At 41.1% G+C, this 18,678-nt stretch overlaps 1 non-coding gene across 1 annotated transcript; it reads right to left on the reverse strand.

The window, feature by feature from the left end:
- Positions 1–13,915: 13,915 nt before the first annotated feature.
- Positions 13,916–14,052, reverse strand: LOC122908018. Its single transcript, XR_006384823.1, has one exon. It is a non-coding gene; the product is annotated as a U4 spliceosomal RNA (small nuclear RNA).
- Between the last annotated feature and the right edge of the window lie 4,626 nt (positions 14,053–18,678).

Here is an 18,678-nt window from a genome sequence, read left to right on the forward strand (position 1 = left end):
CTTCATAAGCCCTCCTGGTGATTTTTACACACTAAAGTTTGAGAAGCATTGGCCTGGAAGAAAAGGGCTGAGTCTTAAACTTTGTTTACTTTTCAGCACCTAGAAAGTATTCAATATGTGTGAAATAAAGAAATACACCCAATCCACCAGAAAATGATTGCAGGTGAGGAACTATTTATTCCTGCCACAAACATTTATTGAGCACCAACTATATCTAGGCATGATGCTAAGGCCAACTATGAGGGAGGGAAGATACATGGCCTAACAGAGTTTCTGTCATTCAGGAGCTCTAAGTCTGGTGCAGGAGTTCCCAAAATGGTGTGGGCACACCCCCAGTGGTGCACAAAACGAGCCATTAGGCACCAGGAGGAAATTAGTACAACTTCTATTTCTGCCTATTTTTTATTTCATCTTTCTTTAAAGATTTTATTAATTTATTTGAGAGAGAGAGCGTGCATATGCCTGCTGGAGGGGAAGGGCAGAGGGGGACGGAATCTGAAGCAAACTTCGATGAGCCCAGTGCCCTACTCGGGGCTTATCTCATAACTGGAGATCACCATCTGAGCCAAAACCAAGAGTCAGTCACTTAACTGACTGAGCCACCCAGACACCCCTATTTCATCTTTTTAAATGTCTATTTTATAATATACATAATATACAGTGTAGTATAATGTATATAACTTATAAATAAACAAAAATACGTAAATTGGGAATTAATGCTCAAAAAATTTTATCAAAAATATTGAGAAATCTGTGTCACCTGGGTGGCTCAGTCAGTTAAGCGTCCAACTGTTGATTTCAGCTCAGGTCATGATCTCAAGAGTCTGAGATCAAGCCACGTGTCCAACTCCATACTCAGCAGAGTCTGCTTAAGACTCCTTTGCCCCCTCTCCCTCTGTCCCTGCCCCCCCAGCTCACTCTCTCTCTCTAAAATAAAGAAATAAATCTTTAAAATCACTAGCTTGTAACCATTTAATGTCCATGGTTTAGATAGCTCTCTGATAGAAATATGAGAACCACATATGAAATTTTAAATAGTCTAGTGGTCACATTAAAAAGTTAAAAGTAGGGTACCTGGGTGGCTCAGTCATTAAGCATCTGTCTTCAGCTCAGGTCATGATCCCAGGGTCCTAGGATCAAGCCCTACATGGGGTTCCCCGCTCTGAGGGGAGCCAGTTACTCCCTTTCCCACTCCCTCTGCTTGTGTTCTCTGTCTCACGATTTCTCGCTCTCTGTCAAATAAATAAATAAAAATCTTAAAAAAAAAAGTTGAAAGTAATAAGGAGGATCAATTTTAATATATTTTACTTAACCCAGTATATCCAGAATAACATCATGTTAAACATGAAATCAATGTAAAAAAAAGATGTATATATATGATAAATACTCTGATTCTAAGTCTTCAAAATCTGGTGTATATTTTGCATTTGCAACATGTTTCAAGTGAATTAAAAATTCCATTTTCTCAGTCACACTAGGCACATTTCAAGTGCTCAATAGTCTCATGTGGCTAGTGGCTACCATATTAGACCCTTGATCATGGGTTTGAATCCTTGCTCTGTCCCTTACATGTTGTGATCTTGGGCAAATTCCTTTACCTATCTTAGTCTGAATTTCCTTGTTCATAAAATAGAGAAGATACTTGACTTCTCCAGTTGTGGTGATTCAAACTGACAACCATGGAAAGCACATAGCCTGGGGCCTGCCTGGCTCCTCATCAGTGACACTGAGAGGGGTGGTTATTATTAGTATTACAATCCAAGGCAAAGTGTCCTAAGTGTCAGATGAGAAATACACTCTGGGCACTTCTTGGTTCATGTCCCCAGCATTCCATCCACGTGGGGCCGGCCTGACAGACACCCAATTCCCCTTAAACACATCACCAGACAGTACAATATCCGGCCCTTTCCATTCTGTTCCATTTTCAGGAGCTGAGCATGATGAACGAGAAGTCGGAAGTGAGTCAGCAGGATAGCACTTAGAGCCTAAAAAAGCAAGCAGGACATCAGAATGCTTAAGCAGGAATAGAATGTACAGGAAGTGGGAGGTGATCTTCCCTTTCTTCCAAGAACTGGCTCCCCCCCCATGCGTTGTCTGTGGAGACTTTGTAGAACTTGGGCCAGGGTGAGCGGTGGGGGTGGTGTTAAAGGACCACAATGGGAGCAACTCACATTCAGCAGAGCTGAGTGTTCAACGCCTGTTATTTCATGTGATAAATAGTCCCTAAATTCTATTCTGCAAATGAAGAAATAGAGTTAGGAAACCCAAGTAACTGATCTGAACCTCAAAGAGAGAGGGAGTGGCCAGCTCCCTGGGTCATGGTCTTCGCATTGCCCTGCACAGCTGGAAGGGATGGCCAAGGAAGTGATGCTACGAAGTATGTGGAAGAACAGGTAGAAATGCTTCCATTTAGGAGTCTGGCAGCCAAAGGCCTCTGACACTGAGTCCATGAGATCTTCCCAGTATTTGTTATCCGAACCCCTAGGGGCAGACAGGTAGGACCACTTCTGGGTGGTGCCTTCTCCATGCTCTGACTCCTTTCCCACAAGCCTGGAATATCCTTCTATTTCTTCTTCTACCCAAGTTCAGTTCACTTTTTAAGGCTCTGCTCCTGGAACCTCAGGTCTTTCTTGAAGTCTTTCTCTTACCCTAGGCTCTCCGTATGTCTCCTTCCCTGAAGAACTTAGACATGCAATGTCTGCAACATTTACTTGAAACATGTGATGCTGTGAGAAACTTTTCAGCTATGTGACTTTGGGCCCCTAACACTTCCGGGCTTCAGTTTCTTCATCTGTGAAATGGGAGTAGCAATACTTACTTTGAAATATAAAGTAATACCTACTTTGAAGGGATAGTGAGAGGATTAAATACATTTCTATGCTAATGAATGATACCTAGTACGGTACCTGACACAGAGAAACCATGCAAGACAGGTAGCTTCCTTCCCACCTCTATGCATTGTTGACTGATCAATTTTTTTTCTTGGTGTCTCCATTTCAAGCGCTCTTCAGTTTGGGGAGTTGGGGTTGGGGGATGAAATATGATACTTAAATCTTAATAAATTGTAAATTGCTTCTCCCATTTCCCCTCATCTATTTTTGTGTGGCCCTTTATCAGCCTTGTGACAGGGCATAAAGCTGTCAGTGCCAAAGTAAAGCCAGAGGCTTGATAAAAGAGTGTGAGCAAGGCTGTGCGCCTTTCAGCATTTGGTGATACTGTGGGATAAATAGCATGTCCACAATCAATGACAGGGAGGCATAGCCAGGGAAGCCAGACAGGACAGTGGAAGACTCAGTCTGCAGCTCAGTAGGGTGTCAGTAGTCAATAGCAACTAAGAACAAGATGGGGCATGGTAACAAACTGGGGACTTGGAGAAAGCCAGCCAAATTCAAGTTCATGTGTTGTCCAGTCTCTCCTCTGAAGGCCTTGGACTTCTTTCCCTGCAGCTAGGCCTCCATTCAACTCAACAACACTACCTAAACTACACAAGAGTTCCTGTTGCATGCATTAGAGGACTTTGGCTTCATCTTACCCGTCTCTGTCTTTCAGTCACCGGGTTGGATGTTTGTCCCATCTCCAAACCCCAGGACAAAACCTTAGCCCTGACCCACATATCTCTGGCCAGGAGGGCCAGACAATGTCCAGTATTTTCCCCTTCCCAAATGAGTCAGCAACGAATATTTTTTTTTAAAGATTTTACTTATTTATTTGACAGACAGAGATCACAAGTAGGCAGAGAGGCAGGCAGAGAGAGAGGCGGAAGCAGGCTCCCTGCTGAGCAGAGAGCCTGATGCGGGGCTTGATTCCAGGACCCTGGGATCATGACCTGAACCGAAGGCAGAGGCTTTAATCCACTGAGCCACCCAGGCGCCCCAGCAATGAATATTTTATCTTAAAATTGGTTTTTAAATAAAGGTTTAAAATACGTAATAAAATTGTTACATTTAATATTTGTATATGCCCTTTATTCCTTTGACTTCTTAAGTCAATATAAAAATGTATAACACACATGAGGACATATGATAATATAAGGGATGCTTCCTCATGTCATACAGGAAATGTACTGTGGATCCCTTTTCAGCTTGGACTCAAAATACAATAAGATACTTTTTACTAAAAGGCAATAATGAGCCTTGCACAAAACTTCCAACTATACACCCTGAACACATCGAATTACAGATCTCAGCCTCCAGAACAGAATAAAAGCTACCCTTGCCAGAAGTCTCCAGGTTAGAAAGAGGCCTGAGCCTTAAGGAGCCATTCCTAGAGTTTAGTAAGTGAAACCAAGTTCCCCAAAACAGCACTGAACACAGTGCAAGCAAAGACTAAGACTGCTTCCCAAACCTTGCCGCACATTGGGACTACCTGGGGATCTTTAAAAACTACTGATGCCTGGTTTCAGGGATGTACTGGTAAATGTTTAACAATTGGTTCTTTAGAAAGAAAGAAGATGCAAGATATATATCTATATTTATATCTATATCTATATATAGACACACACACACACACACACACACACACTCTGGAATACTATACAGCCAACAAAAAAGGAAATCTTGCCATTTGCAATGACGTGGATGGAACTAGATAGAGGATGGTACGCTAAGCTAAATAAGTCAATCAGAGAAAGACAATTATCATACAATCTCCCTGATACAGAAAGAAAGATGGGGAAGAAAAAAAAAAGAAGCCCTGATCTGTAGCCCATTCTCGTGGTGTGAAAACTTTCTCCCAGTATGACTTCACTGAAGGTGGAGATGGACAGAAACATACACGATAGGGTCTTCTGAGTCAAGTAGCAGCTGACCACTTCTGGAATCCACCCCCATTTAATTGATATAGGGTGCGAGCTGGACATCAGGGATTTAATGTTTTTTATTTTTGGATTTTTTTTTTTTAAGATCCCATTCAGTGAGTTTTTTGGTCAAAACTTTTCTGGCAGATACATCTTTACTTCCCCAATTTCTTTTTTTTTAATTATTTAAATTCACTTAATTAACATATCATGTATTATTGGTTGCAGAGGTACAAGACTCTGATTCATTGGTCTTATATAATACCCAGTGCGCATTGCATCACAGTGTTCATTACATCAGGATTTTTAGTCAGTAAGAATTTCCCAGTAGATTGGCTGCAGCAAGACTTGGGACTTCTGAGCTAAGGAGCCTCATAATGAGGGCCAGAAGCAAGAAACAGGCTAGTTGATTGCCTTTCAGTGACAAATACAACAGGAAGCTAGATTGTAATGCTTGCCTCCTCAAGCGAGTACATTTTCTTCCACTAGGCAAGCCTTCTTCCAAGGAAGGTCGCTTGTGGGCCCAGTCTCAGAGCATGGAGTGGCTAGGAGTACCAGCATGGAGGGGAGGCTGCTAAGGGAACAGAAGAGCCAGGGTCATTGTGCCAGTGTAACTGACTGGAAATTCCTGGTGACTCTAGAAACACCAATAAATCTCTGCTCCAGGACACCTTTCCAGGGATGTCATGACCTGTCTGTTAAAACCATCTTTATTCTGACCAGGTGGCAAGCACTTGATTTGTTTCATTCTTTTTGTCGTTGTTGTTGAAGATTTTATTTAGTCATTTAAATAGAGAGAAAAAGCATGAGCAGGAGGTAGAGACAGAGGAGGGAGAGGGAGAAGCAGACTCCCCACCGAGCTGGGAGCCTGACGTGGGGCTTGATCCCAGGACCCGGAAGATCACGACCTGAGCGGAAGGCAGACTCGTAACCATTTAAGCCACGCAGGCACCCTGATTTGTTTCATTCTCAATTGTTATGCCTTTATCTGTGCTGACTGAACACTACTCATTTTGGTTGAAGTGTACCTAAACCCCCAAGTTTTCTTATTTTTTCTTTTTTTAGGATTTTATTTATTGGGCCACCTGGGTGGCTCAGTGGGTTAAAGCCTCTGCCTTCGGCTCAGGTCAGGATCCCAGGGTCCTGGGATTCAGCCCTGCATCGGGCTCTCTGCTCAGCGGGGAGCCTGCTTCCCACCCCTCCCCCACCCTACCTGCCTCTCTGCCTACCTGTGATCTCTGTCAAATAAATAAATAAATAAATAACTCACTCACTCACTCACTCACTCACTCACTCAAGGACCCTGAGTTGAAGGCTGACACTTAACGTCTGAGCCACCCAGATGCTCTTCCACATTTTTTCTGATAGATGGCTGGCTGGGTCCCATTTCTGGATTCCCGCAGTCTCTTCTGCTTATTTCTGTCATGGTGTTCATCACACAGCATTATAGATGTTTACCTGTCTGAAGCTCTGGGAGCTCCCTAAGGGTGAAGACTCTGTTCTTATTTTTCTCCACTTGCCTGGTGCCCAGTGTTGTTGTTGTTGTTGTTGTTGTTTTTGCTAAAGGAAACTGAATTCATCCATTAGGTTATAAAGTATGTTAAACTTACTTTTAGGGGCGTCTGGGAGGCTCAGTGGGTTAAGCCTCTGCCTTTGGCTCGGGTCCTGGTCTCAGGGTCCTAGGATCGAGCCCCAAATCAGGCTCTCTGCTCAGTGGGGAGCCTGCTTCCTCCTCTCTCTCTGCCTGCCTCTCTGCCTACTTGTGATCTCTCTGTCTGTCAAATAAATAAATAAAATCTTTAAAAAAACCCTTACTTTTAAAAATACAAATAATTCACAAATACATTTTTGTTTTACAAATTCCAAGTTTTGCTATTTAAGTGAAAATCTCCCTTGACTCTCATCCACGTCAGGCTCTGCACTTGGCACAGATTCTGCTCGAGATTCGTTCTCCTTTCCCTCTGCCCCTCCCACTCATGCTCGCTCTTATGCTCTCTCTCTCTCAAATAAATAAACAAATCTTAAAAAAAAAAATGCTGAATTCTAAAGTGAATTCTAGAATTTAAGTGCAGGTACTTCAAGTGAGAAGTAATTCCAGAAAATACCAATAGGGAAGTGGGGAAGTGAGACAAGGAAGAGAAAGGAAGTCAGTAAAGAGTGTTTCATTAAGCAAGTCATCACTGTAGGTAACCAGAGTTCAAGTGCACTGGGGAACTCTAGGAGCCAATATATAACATGAATGCATAACCCCTTCATCTAAAGAGAGCTGAAGTATTTATCCATTAGTTCCTCATCTACCATTGGTTGAGGGCTGCTTCAGAGAAGCATTAACTCCCTAGTACTTATGGCTTGCCATGTACCTGGGCAGAGAGAGGTCTGGTGGCCAGAGAAAGTCCTTAGTCAGTACGTGCAGGTGTTAGCAGCTGGAAGTCTGCCAGCATACAGAGATATGGCAAGTCCCAGCTTATGTGGGTAGAATGCTGACAGTGCCTTACTCTATTAAGTAATTTCCTATTTAAGGAATTTCCTATTTAAGGAAATTTCCTTAAATTTAAGGAAATTTAAATTTAAATTTAAGGAAATTTAAGGAAATAATTTCCTATTTAAGGAAATTATTTAATAAAATTATTTAAGGAAATTAATTATTTCCTATTTAAGGAAATTATTTAATAAAGTAAAATTTTAATTTTATTTTATAATAAATTTTATATTTTATAAAATTTTATTAAAAATTTAAAATAAGTTTTTAATAAATTTTTTAATAAAAATTTTATAAAATTTTATTTAATAAAGCTTAAAATTTTTAGCTTTTACAAATAAGGCATCAACAAATATGCAACTGGTATTTCACTGAGTCCACAGATCAATCTGAGAAGACTTGACATCTTAACAACATTGAGTCTTTGAACTTATAAATACAGTATATTTCTCCAATTGTTTAGGTTTCTTTGATTTCCCTGAGCAATATTTATATTTTTCAATGTATAGGTCTTGAATGTATTATGTCAAATTTATCTGGAAGTATTTCAAGATTTTTAATGTTATGATAAATGGTATTGGTGGGACGCCTGGGTGGCTCAGTTGGTTAAGCGGCTGCCTTCAGCTCGGGTCATGATCCCAGTGTCCTGAGATCGAGTCCCACATCGGGCTCCTTGCTCAGCAGGGAGCCTGCTTCTCCCTCTGCCTCTGCCTGCCTCTCTGTCTGCCTGTGCTCACTCTCTCTGACAAATAAATAAATAAAATCTTTAAAAATAATAATAATAATAAAAATAAGTGGTATTGGTTTTTACATTTTATTTTACACTGCTTCATCACTGGTATATAGAAATACAATCGATTTTTTAATTTTTAATTTTTGAAAGATTTTATTTATTTATTTGAGAGAGAAACAGAGATAGCATGAGCAGGGGGAGGGACAGCAGAAGAGGAGAGGGGCAAGCAGACTCCCCAGTGAACAAGGAACCCAATGTGGGGCTTGATCTCAAGACCCCGAGATCATGACCCGAGCCAAGGTCAGACATTTAACAGACTGAGCCACCCAGGCACCCCATAATAGATTTTTTTTTTATGGTGACACTATATTCTGTGACCCTGCTAAATTCATTTATTAGTTCTAATAGTTTTTTTTTTCTAAATTTTTGAGGATTCTCTAATCTTACTGCTCTATAAATAAAAAGTTTTAGCTTTTCTTTTCCAATATTAAGGCCTTTTATTTCTTTTTCTTGCCTTATTGCCCTGGCTAAGACCTCCAATGAACTGTTGAATAGAAATGATGAGAGCCAACTTCTTTGCCTTGTTCCCAATCTTAGGAAATTGTGTTCTACCATTCAGTTTTTCAGCATTAACTATTGTGTTATCGGTTGGTTTTTCATAGATGATTCTTGCCCAGTTTAAGATATTTTTCTCTAGTTTTAACCTGCAAGTATTTTTAGTTCCAAGTATTTGTGTTTATGTTATACTATGCTAAAAGTTATTGGGACTCCAGGTCTTGGTTCTGTTTTCTTTAGCATTACTATAGAGAAAGTATAGTTTTGGAGTTGAATAGGCTCAAACTCTACCACTTTATAGTTATGTGACCATATTCAAGTTCTCTATCTTCCACCTCAACTCCCTCACTTGTTAAATAAGGATAACTAAGTAGAATTTCAGGTTTATTGTGAATGATATTTGGTTTGCTTGCAGGTATCTGATACATAGTAGACACTCAAAAATATTATTACCTTCCTTCTATCCCTTGCTTTCTATTTGTAACATGCTTTTGACTTAATAATGACATTTGTAATGTCTGCCCAAATTTCAAAATAGGGTTGTTGTTAAAGATTTTATTTATTTATTTGACAGACAGAGATCACAAGTAGGCAGAGAGGCCGGCAGAGAGAGAGGGAAAGCAGGTTCCCCGCTGAGCGGAGAGCCCCATGCGGGGCTCGATCCCAGGACCCTGGGATCATGACCCGAGCCAAAGGCAGAGGCTTTAACCCACTGAGCCACCCAGGTGCCCTGGTTGTTGTTTTTTTTATTATGTACTGGCCATATAGGAAGGTCATCAGCAGATGACAACTCCATGGGTCGCAGTAACTTTTGATATCCAATCAGGCACTTCCCTCTGCTGACTGAAGATTCCATAATTATTCCCAGACTAAGACTTCCTGGGATTAACATGTTATCCCAACCACTACGAAAACAATGCACTATTCCAAATGATACCTAATTATATCACGTTCAATGCTTTTAATAGTATATCCAGAAAGAATGATTCATAAGTCTTGGCTCCAGTTCAGATGTACAGAGAAACTTTATTGTTAATTCATACACACGTCTTCTTAGACCTGGAGTTCTCCAGCTCTGAACACAGCAGGAGTTAAGGATACTAGGACAAAAAGTGTAAAAATGATGTTATAACTCCCAGAGCGGTGATTCCAAATGCCAGCCCTGGAGCAAGAGCTTGATGAAGGGTCTCACACAGACCTCTGCAGAACAAGAAATATAAGGATGATTTGTGAGTTCTTCATGAAGCTAAATGTGTTGTCTCTTATCCTGAGATTCTAGCTCTCCTACCTTTTTGGTATGAAAATGTCCCTATGCCGTTATTTTATGATGATGATATTATTTTACCATTATTTGGTAAAATAAGTTAGCAAATTTATCTTAATCTACCACATACTACCAATAAAAAAAAATGTTACCAGTCTGAGAATTAGAGAATATATAACCTCAGTCTGCTTAGATTTGTGCCATGCTATGGTAATAGATCGTCTATTGTCATTATTACTTAGGGCAACCATCGACCTGCTTAGAGACATTGCAGAATTTTAGCCTCCATCCCCCAACTAGAGGGTGTCAGCCCCAGTGACAGAAATGCAAGGGACTGGATGCAGAGGGCCTCTGATGCTTTAATGGATTGAGGTCAACTTCACCTGACCTGAAAAAAGGTATTAATTGTCAATACTGTTGCTCTAAACAGAGGGATATAAGGACAAGTTGAAGCAAATATAAAAATGGATAAACATCAAGAGAAAGGACCCATATTCACATGTTGAATATTGGGAGAGAACCCAGGATTTGTGGGAAGCCTGGTGTAGGGCATTAAAGACTGAATCATGAGTGAGAAGAAGCTCAGCCAACTTGGCTGAGGCTTAACCTTATAAGCCTCCGTTTCCATAGCTGCTAAGTGGAAATGATCACCCTGCCTTGTCTCTCTGGAGTGTTTGCCTGTGGATTGAATGATAATGGATAGGAGAGTGCTTTGCAAACTACAGCGTCCCAGACAAATTTAAGAAATGACTCCCTTTTACTTTGTTGACAATTGGGAAGGCAATATTTCTAGACACATGCTATAGCTCCAGGCAATCTCTTTACAGAGAAGAGATGATGGAAATGTACATGGCCTGTAGGCTAAATACTGTCAGAACATGTTATCACCAAATAAATCTGGATAATCGTATTTTTAACGCCATGTTCCCAAACCTAGTAACTAGGCAGAAAGGCTCAGCTCTGGCAAGATGCTGGTTGCAACGTGGAGTCTGAGGTTCACAGAAGGACAGCCAGGGAATGAGTGAGTCAACTGCTCATACCTTTATATTATGGGTAAATTTCTCAGATCATATTTGAACTGCAAGGATATGCTGGTATAAATTCAGAAGGTTCACCTGAAGATCTATCCTAGCCTGAGCAGATTTTTCAACCAACAAATTATTTTAATTGCCCTGAAGTCCATACTGCTAGAATATATTCAGATCATACTCTGTTCCTTAATAATAAAGGTTATTTATTCAGGCTACCTATGCAGGAGAACTACTTTAAGTAGTTTAATGTATTACTTTATTTAAGCCTCCTGACAGCCCTTGAGGATGGTGCTATCATTATCTCCATTTTTAAGACAAGGAAACTCAAACACAGAGAACTAAGTACCTTACCCACAGTCATAATACATGACAGCAACTAGATTTGAATAAGGCGGTCTCACCCAGGTTTAACATACACTGCTCCTCTATTTTTATTATACACATGTTCTATTCCAGGTACTGAACCAGTAAGCTACAGGGATTAATGAAATCAAATCAATGCCCTCAAAAAATTCTCTATCTAGGGGCACCTGGGTGGCATAGTTGGCCAAGGGGTCGGGTCGACTGTTGGTTTTGGCTTAAGTCCTGATACCGGGATCATGAGATCAAGCCCCCTGTGGGGCTCTGCACTCAGTGCGAAGTCTGCTTATGACTCTCTCTCCCTCTCCGTCTGCCCCTCTCCCTCTCAAATAAATTAAAAAATCCTTAAAAAAAAAAAAAGCTCTATCTAGTGGGAAAGAGGGAGAAGCAGCTCATTATACAATGTACATTATACAAAGTAGCAAGTACCACAATAGCCATGCTTTTCCCTCTCATCCTAATTTATTTTTCTCCAAAGCATCCTTTATTGCCGTCCAACAAACTCCATATTTACCTGTTTATTCATTATCTGTCTCCCTCTACTAAAACTATCAACTCCATGAAGGCAGGGGTTTTGTTTTGTTCCTTGCTCTATCCCAATTTCAAGAGGAACGTCTGATACGTAAATATATTTAGAAACTGCCTTCAAGGCACAGGAGTTGGAAATTAAATAAAAATGAACAGAGATGTCGCAAAATATCACATAATTACTCCTTGGTGATCTGGATTGACAAGATCTTGGTAGAATGGAACGTGCTGAAAAGCTTCAGGGAGAAGAAAGGACATCAGCTAGAACTTAGGCAGTGAAGTTGCCCTTTAAATATCCTGGAGTTATTCTATGTCTATGTTCATGTGCATTCCAGTCCAACAACCTCCCCCTCCCCCCTCCCCCTCTCTCTCCTACTCCCCCTCTCCGCCTGCCTTCCTCATGCCCTCCAGCCATATTAGGCAGGTTGTCCTTTTCCACAAACTGACATACCTTCACTCATTCTGTTCCCCTTCACTGGAGAGCCCTCCCCCAGTATCCCCTCCCTGCCCTTACTTTCCCTCTGCTATAGCATCACAGTTAAATCTTTCAAAAGTCCTATCAGTTCTTGCTTCTTCATTAAGTTGACACACTTCTGCACTCCCACAGCCCTCTTTAAACCCATTCAATACTGAGAATCATAGGTTTGCTTGTTTCTGCCCCTACACTGAAGGCTCCTTGAGAGCTGAGTCCACGTCTTATTATTGTATTTCCAAAACCAAACACGGCGCCTGGTGTGAGAATAACACTCATGAAATGTTTTTGAATGGTTAATGTTAGAATCAATTTCTCTCTCTCTCTCTCTCTCTCTCCATACACACACACACACACACACACACAGCCTTCATTGCAGGGACTCTGCTCTAATTCTAGTACCCCTTTCACTGAGCTTATGAAAGTGGTCCACATGGAAATTGTTCAGTAAATTTCAAATAAAAACAAACATAAAATTATGAAGAATGATGCCATGGGAGTACTTGTACTACTCGTATTTGTGAAACATGTTACAAACCTACACAAGGTTACAAAGTAAAATAGTGTGCTCATTGTGGAAAAATAAACAGGCAAATCAATGAAACAGAATAGAAAGCCTCTAACAATTAAAAGTATATATTAAGTATCAGTCATTGAAGGTGGCATTTTCCGATCACTTAGGAAATGGTGGATCATTCAGAAGATGCTGGGACATATTGATTAAAAATGTGGGGTGGAAAAAAAAAGTTAAATCCCTATATTGTACCATTTACTGAAATAAATAAAGATGAATTCAATAACTCAAATTACTGTTTACTATATGCCAGACCTGATACTAAGCATGTCACAAGTCTTTACTAATTAGAGCATCATGACAATTCTATGAGGTTGGTATTATCCTTTTATTTCTGTTTTCAGATGAGTAGACTGAGGCTCACAGGGTTTAAGTTGACTAAGTTCTTAGAGTTAATAAGTAGAGGGAACTGGTATTCAGATCCAGGCCCAGCTAATGCTATGGCTCTTAGTCTTAAACACAACATTACAGGGCCTCTCACTAAAGACATATAAACACTTGAAACAGAACATTTGGGGCACTTGGGTAGTTCAGTTGATTTAGTGTCTGCCTTAGGCTCAGGTTATGATCACAGGGTCCTGGGACTGATCTCCAGGCTTGGGATCAGGCTCCGTGCTTAGAGAGCCTGCTTTTCCCTCTCCCACTCCCTGTGCTTGTGTTCCCTCTCCCCCTCTGTCTCTCTTTGTCAAAATAAATAAATAAAATCCTTAAAAAAAAAAGGAAATGAAACAGTTGTCACTAAAAGAAATTAAAGAAAAATTTTAGATATCACATTTCATTAGCTTCCTCTGGTCTGTGACAGTTTCTCAGACTTTTCTTATTCTTTTAGTTGTTGTTGGTAAAGATTTTATTTATTTATTTGACAAAGAGAGGAGACACAGTCAGAGAGGGAACACAAGTAGGGGGAGTGGGAGAGGTAGAAGCAGACTCCCACTGAGCAGGGAGCCCGATATGGGACTTGATCCCAGAACCCTGGGATCTTGACCCGAGCCAAAGGCAGGTGCTGAACAACTGAGCCGCCCTGGCATTCTGACTTTTCTTGTTCTTGATGACCTTGGATGCTTTGAGGGGTACTGATAAGTTATTTTGTAGAATGTCCTTCAGTTTCTGTTTGTCTGGTATTCTCCTCAGTGTTAGACTGGGGCTATGGGGTTTGGGTAGGAAAAACTTCCCAATGAGGTTAATTGCCATTCCCATCAATTAGCAATAATCGCGCCTCGGATAAACCTCATTGGCTACGATACTGCCACTGCCCCATTCCCATCATATCATAACAAGGGCACATGGCTTCACATGACATGTCACTGTTGATGTTGACCAGTCACCTGCTGAGGTAGTGTTTGCCAGATCTCCCCATTGTAAAGTTACTTCCTACACCCCTCCTTCCATGCCAGACTCTTTGAGAGTGAGTCACCAAGCGCAGCCCAACTCAGGGTGTCCTTTTGACATAGCTTCTTATCTTCCTTAGCAAGGCCTTTCCTCTCAGAACAGCACCCACTTTAGAGCCTCCATTATAAGACAGATCACTGTGGGTTGGCTTTTGGAATTTTTTAGGTGGGGTATTATTTAGAAGCCTTTACAAACCATACTCAGTTGTACAGGGCCTTGTGTGAACCCCTGAGATTAATAGTGGGAGAGAGAGGCTACCAATAGGCAGATTTCCAGAGCTTGCTGATGACCCATCCCCATTTTAGTTCCAACTCTCCCCAGCTAAGTCCATACTCTCTGTCTTGTGTTCACCCTTATCAACATGTGCATGGTAGGGCTCCATATATTTTATTGCCTAGTGAATTTTTTAACTTGCAGTTACTCATTAACACAACTGCATGATTCTCCAAGGCTTTATTTATGCTGGCATAAGTCAGCACCCTTTAAAAAAATGACATTGACATATATTCACTTAAATAAATTAATGTACCCATCTCAGTAGTTCCCTTTAGCTATATACACAAGCTTGCATTCCAAAGCATGTGACCCTAGCACTGAAAAAATGGTGCCTCGGGCCTTATGATATTACATTTGCTTGTGAGGATTAGATGAGGTGATGTAAAACCTTTTACCCTGCACCAGGTGCAGAGTTTACACTCAATAAATACTAGCTATTATTATTGAGAAGTACTAGGTCTTTCTTCTTTTCTTTCTTGGTATTGATTAAGTTATGCAGTAGGTTGACATTTCTCCAAAGAAGATCTATGAATGGCCAGCAAACACAAGAGAAGATGCTCAACAACATTAGTCATTAGAGAAATGCAAATCAAAACCACAATTACCACTTCGCATCTGCTAGGATGGCTATAATAAAAAAGACAGATAATAACAAGTGTTGACAAGGATGTGGAGAAATTGGAACTCTCTTTCATTGCTGATGGAAATGGCTCAGGCACTGTTGTAAGCAGTTTGGTTGTTCCTCAAGAAGTTGAACATAGAGGCGCCTGGGTGGCTCAGTGGTTAAACATCTGCCTTCGACTCAGGTCACAGTCCCATGGTCCTGGGACAGAGCTCTGCACTGGGCTCTCTGCTCAGCAGGAAGCCTACTTCTCCCACTCTCACTCCCCCTGCTTGTACTACCTCTCTCACTATCTCTCTCTCTCTCTGTTAAATAAATAAATAAAATAAAATACAAGTTAAACATAGAATTATTTGACCCAGAAATTCTACTCCTAGGTACATACACAAACAAATTGAAAGCTAGTACTTAAATAAAAGCACATACATAAATGTTCATAGGGGTAGATTCACAGTAACCAAAAGGTGGAAACAACCCACATGTCCATCAGTGAGTATGTAGAGAAACAAATTGTGGCACATATGTGGAATGCAGTATTATTCAGCTATTAAAAGGAAGTACTGATTTATGTTATTATGTGAATAAACCTTAAAAACATTATGCCAGGGGCACCTGGGTGGCTCAGTAAGTTAAGCTTCTGCCTTCGGCTCAGGTCATGGTCTTGGGGTCCTGGGATCAAGCCCCGCATCGGGCTCCCTGCTCAGCGGGGAGCCTGCTATACCCCTCTCACTGCCTGCCTCTCTGCCTACTTGTGATCTCTCTCTCTGTCAAATAAACAAATAAAATATTTTAAAAAAAGAAAGAAAACATTATGCCAAATGAAAGAAGCCAGACAGAAAGATCATATATGGCATTATTTCATTTATGTATGTATTTATTTTAAGTAGGCTGCATGCCCAATCTGGGCACACACTGAGATCAAGGATTGCCTCTTGGGACACCCGGGTGGCTCAGTGGGTTAAAGCCTCTGCCTTCAGCTCAGGTCATGATCCCAGGATTGTAGGATCGAGCCCCACATCGGGCTCTCTGCTCAGCGGGGAGCCTGCTTCCTCCGCTCTCTCTCTGCCTGCCTCTCCGCCTACTTGTGATTTCTGTCTGTCAAACAAATAAATAAAATCTAAAAAAAAAAAAAAAAAGAGTTGCCTCTTGCACCCACTGAGCCAATCAGGCACCCTGCATGATTTCATTTATATAAAATATTCAGAATAGGTAAAACATAGAGACTGAATGAAGATTGTGGTTGCCAGGGGCTGAGGGAAAGGAGAATAGGGAACAATTGCTTAATGGGCATAGGGTTTCCTTTTGGGGTGATCAAAATGTTTTGGAAGATAGAGATGGTGTTGCACAACATTGTGAACGTACTACATGACACTCCATTGTTCACTTTAAAATAGATCATTTTGTGTTACATGAGTTTCACTTTTTTTTTTTTAAAGAATAGTCCTTTTCAAAAGAAAGTCATATTGTGCCACCTTTCGTGGTTTTAGATTAGGTTGAAGAGGCAGCTTGAGCCATGTCAGGCAGGGCCTTAGGATCAAGCTTCATGAGATGCCAAATCATGATCCATCAAAAGCCATTTACCATGAAAGACCACTGTCTCAGAGGCCAGAAATACAGACCAGCACTTTCTCTCCCTATAAGAGAGGAGGTCAGAAGGTTGCTTGAAGGAACAAGGAATTAGCCCCAGGGGTAATAGATTGATGGATGTCTATTGATACCAGCCTTGGGTGGCCTGATCTGTTCTTCTCATGGCAGAGGTGACTTTGCCAATGGTCCATGATGCTCCAAGTCTGATTGATGAGGCTCCTTTGGAGATGGGCACTACTAACCCCTTGCTTCAGCAACTTTCTTTTGTCTGTGTTCTCTTAACTGACCAACTTTCTCTTACCTCTGCACTACCCACCTGTTCACTTTGACCCACTCTTTAGTCTTGTTAATATCTTTAGTTATGCAAAGGAGTCACTCCTGTCTCTTTCAGGTGATTATGCATATGTCTAATCCCATCCATTATCTTATTTAGGGTCCAAGGTGTGTGTGTGTGCATGTGTGTGCACGCTTGTGTGTGTGTGTGTTAATGGGCAACTCATTTATAGACTCTGTGTAGCCACTATACTCTCAAAGCAACCCAAGTGTCTGGGTAATTCTCAGTTTAATGATTTCCAATTAAGTCCAGAAGTGAGGATATTGTGGGAGTGGAAAGGGAAGTGAGTCAAATCACTTAGGGAGATATTCTGAACTTTACATGATTGACATCCTATCTATTGACAACTCTGTTAGACCAGAGGGTTGGGGTGGATTGAAAGGACAAGAATGAGTATTTTGGATGGGTTCCAGAGGTGATTCTGTAAGTCTTTTTCTTTCTTTTCCATCTTTGTGAGAACTCTCATGAATTTCAAGGGAGTCACTGATTGTGGCTGGGAACGTGAGACCCACAGACCCTTTCATCAAAGGAACTACACCTTTAAGCTGTGATTCCAGAGCCCAGCTGCTTTGGAAGAGACAGGAAGATCCCATAAAACTTCCTTGGATACTTCTCCATCAGCCAGGTCTTTGCCACTATTTCTGTTTCAGAACCACCCACCTAGTTGAGGCTTTCTTTCTCAGGAAAAGCATTTATCCACCAGAGTTCTCACCCACCAGAGAGTGGGAAAGAAGAGGACTGATGGAAGTGGGAGTTGCAAGGCAAGAGGAATATTTTTCCTCTGATGACTGATCCCCACCCCCCACGGCCTGCACCACTACTTCTTTGTGATAGAAAAGATTGACTAAAGGGTTTTAGAAAGTGAAGGAAAATGAATGAATTCACAGTCATTTTGTGATGGTAGAATGTAAAGAAGCAGGTTAAATATTCTTCACAAATGTCAAATACCCCAACTCCCTTAGCATCTGGGTTGACAGGTTAAGCAGAATGTGATGCCACCTTCAAATTGTTCCGGTTGCAGAGGGTGGTACCTGTCAATGGAGATGACTCTTTTCCATGGGAGATTTGGAATATGCGCAAGAGGAAAAGGAACCAGTCTAACTGCTAGAGTTCTAACAGCTTTGAGTTGGCCATTTGATTTTTTGGGGGTCTGGACAACAGTAAGGTATGAGTGGTTTTCAGCAGTGGAATTTTTAAGGCCATCAGCATGTCAGTAAGATGCTTTAGTATAACCTACCTATAGCATGTTTGGTGATGGTAAGAAGTGATTCTGTCCCAGACCTTCTCCCTTAACTTGTCTCCCTAAAACCAAAGGCCACACTAAGAGCGTCTTCCTGACTGGTGGCCAAAACCACACGGCAGTGACTAAGTGCTTTAGAATTGCAGCTTCCAAAATGCAATTGATTCCTTTGGCAGACATGGCCATGTGTGGCAACCTGCTCTCAAGCTAACCAAAAATCAAGAAGCGGTTGTCTTCTGCTGAGTTTGGTTTGCAAACTGGCCAGATGTGATCTACAGAAATCTTTTTTTTGCGCACATGATATTTTAAAATTTTAATTTGAACCAGTGTTTAGAAATCCCTATTTCTGGCCTTATTTTATTTTTTTAAATCAGAACCTCTGGTAATACTGAGCTTGTATTTCTAAATAGCAAGAATTGACTGGTACTGAGAAAGCAGC

Source organism: Neovison vison, chromosome 5 (assembly GCF_020171115.1).
Source record: "Neovison vison isolate M4711 chromosome 5, ASM_NN_V1, whole genome shotgun sequence".
Taxonomy (NCBI): domain Eukaryota; kingdom Metazoa; phylum Chordata; class Mammalia; order Carnivora; family Mustelidae; genus Neogale; species Neogale vison.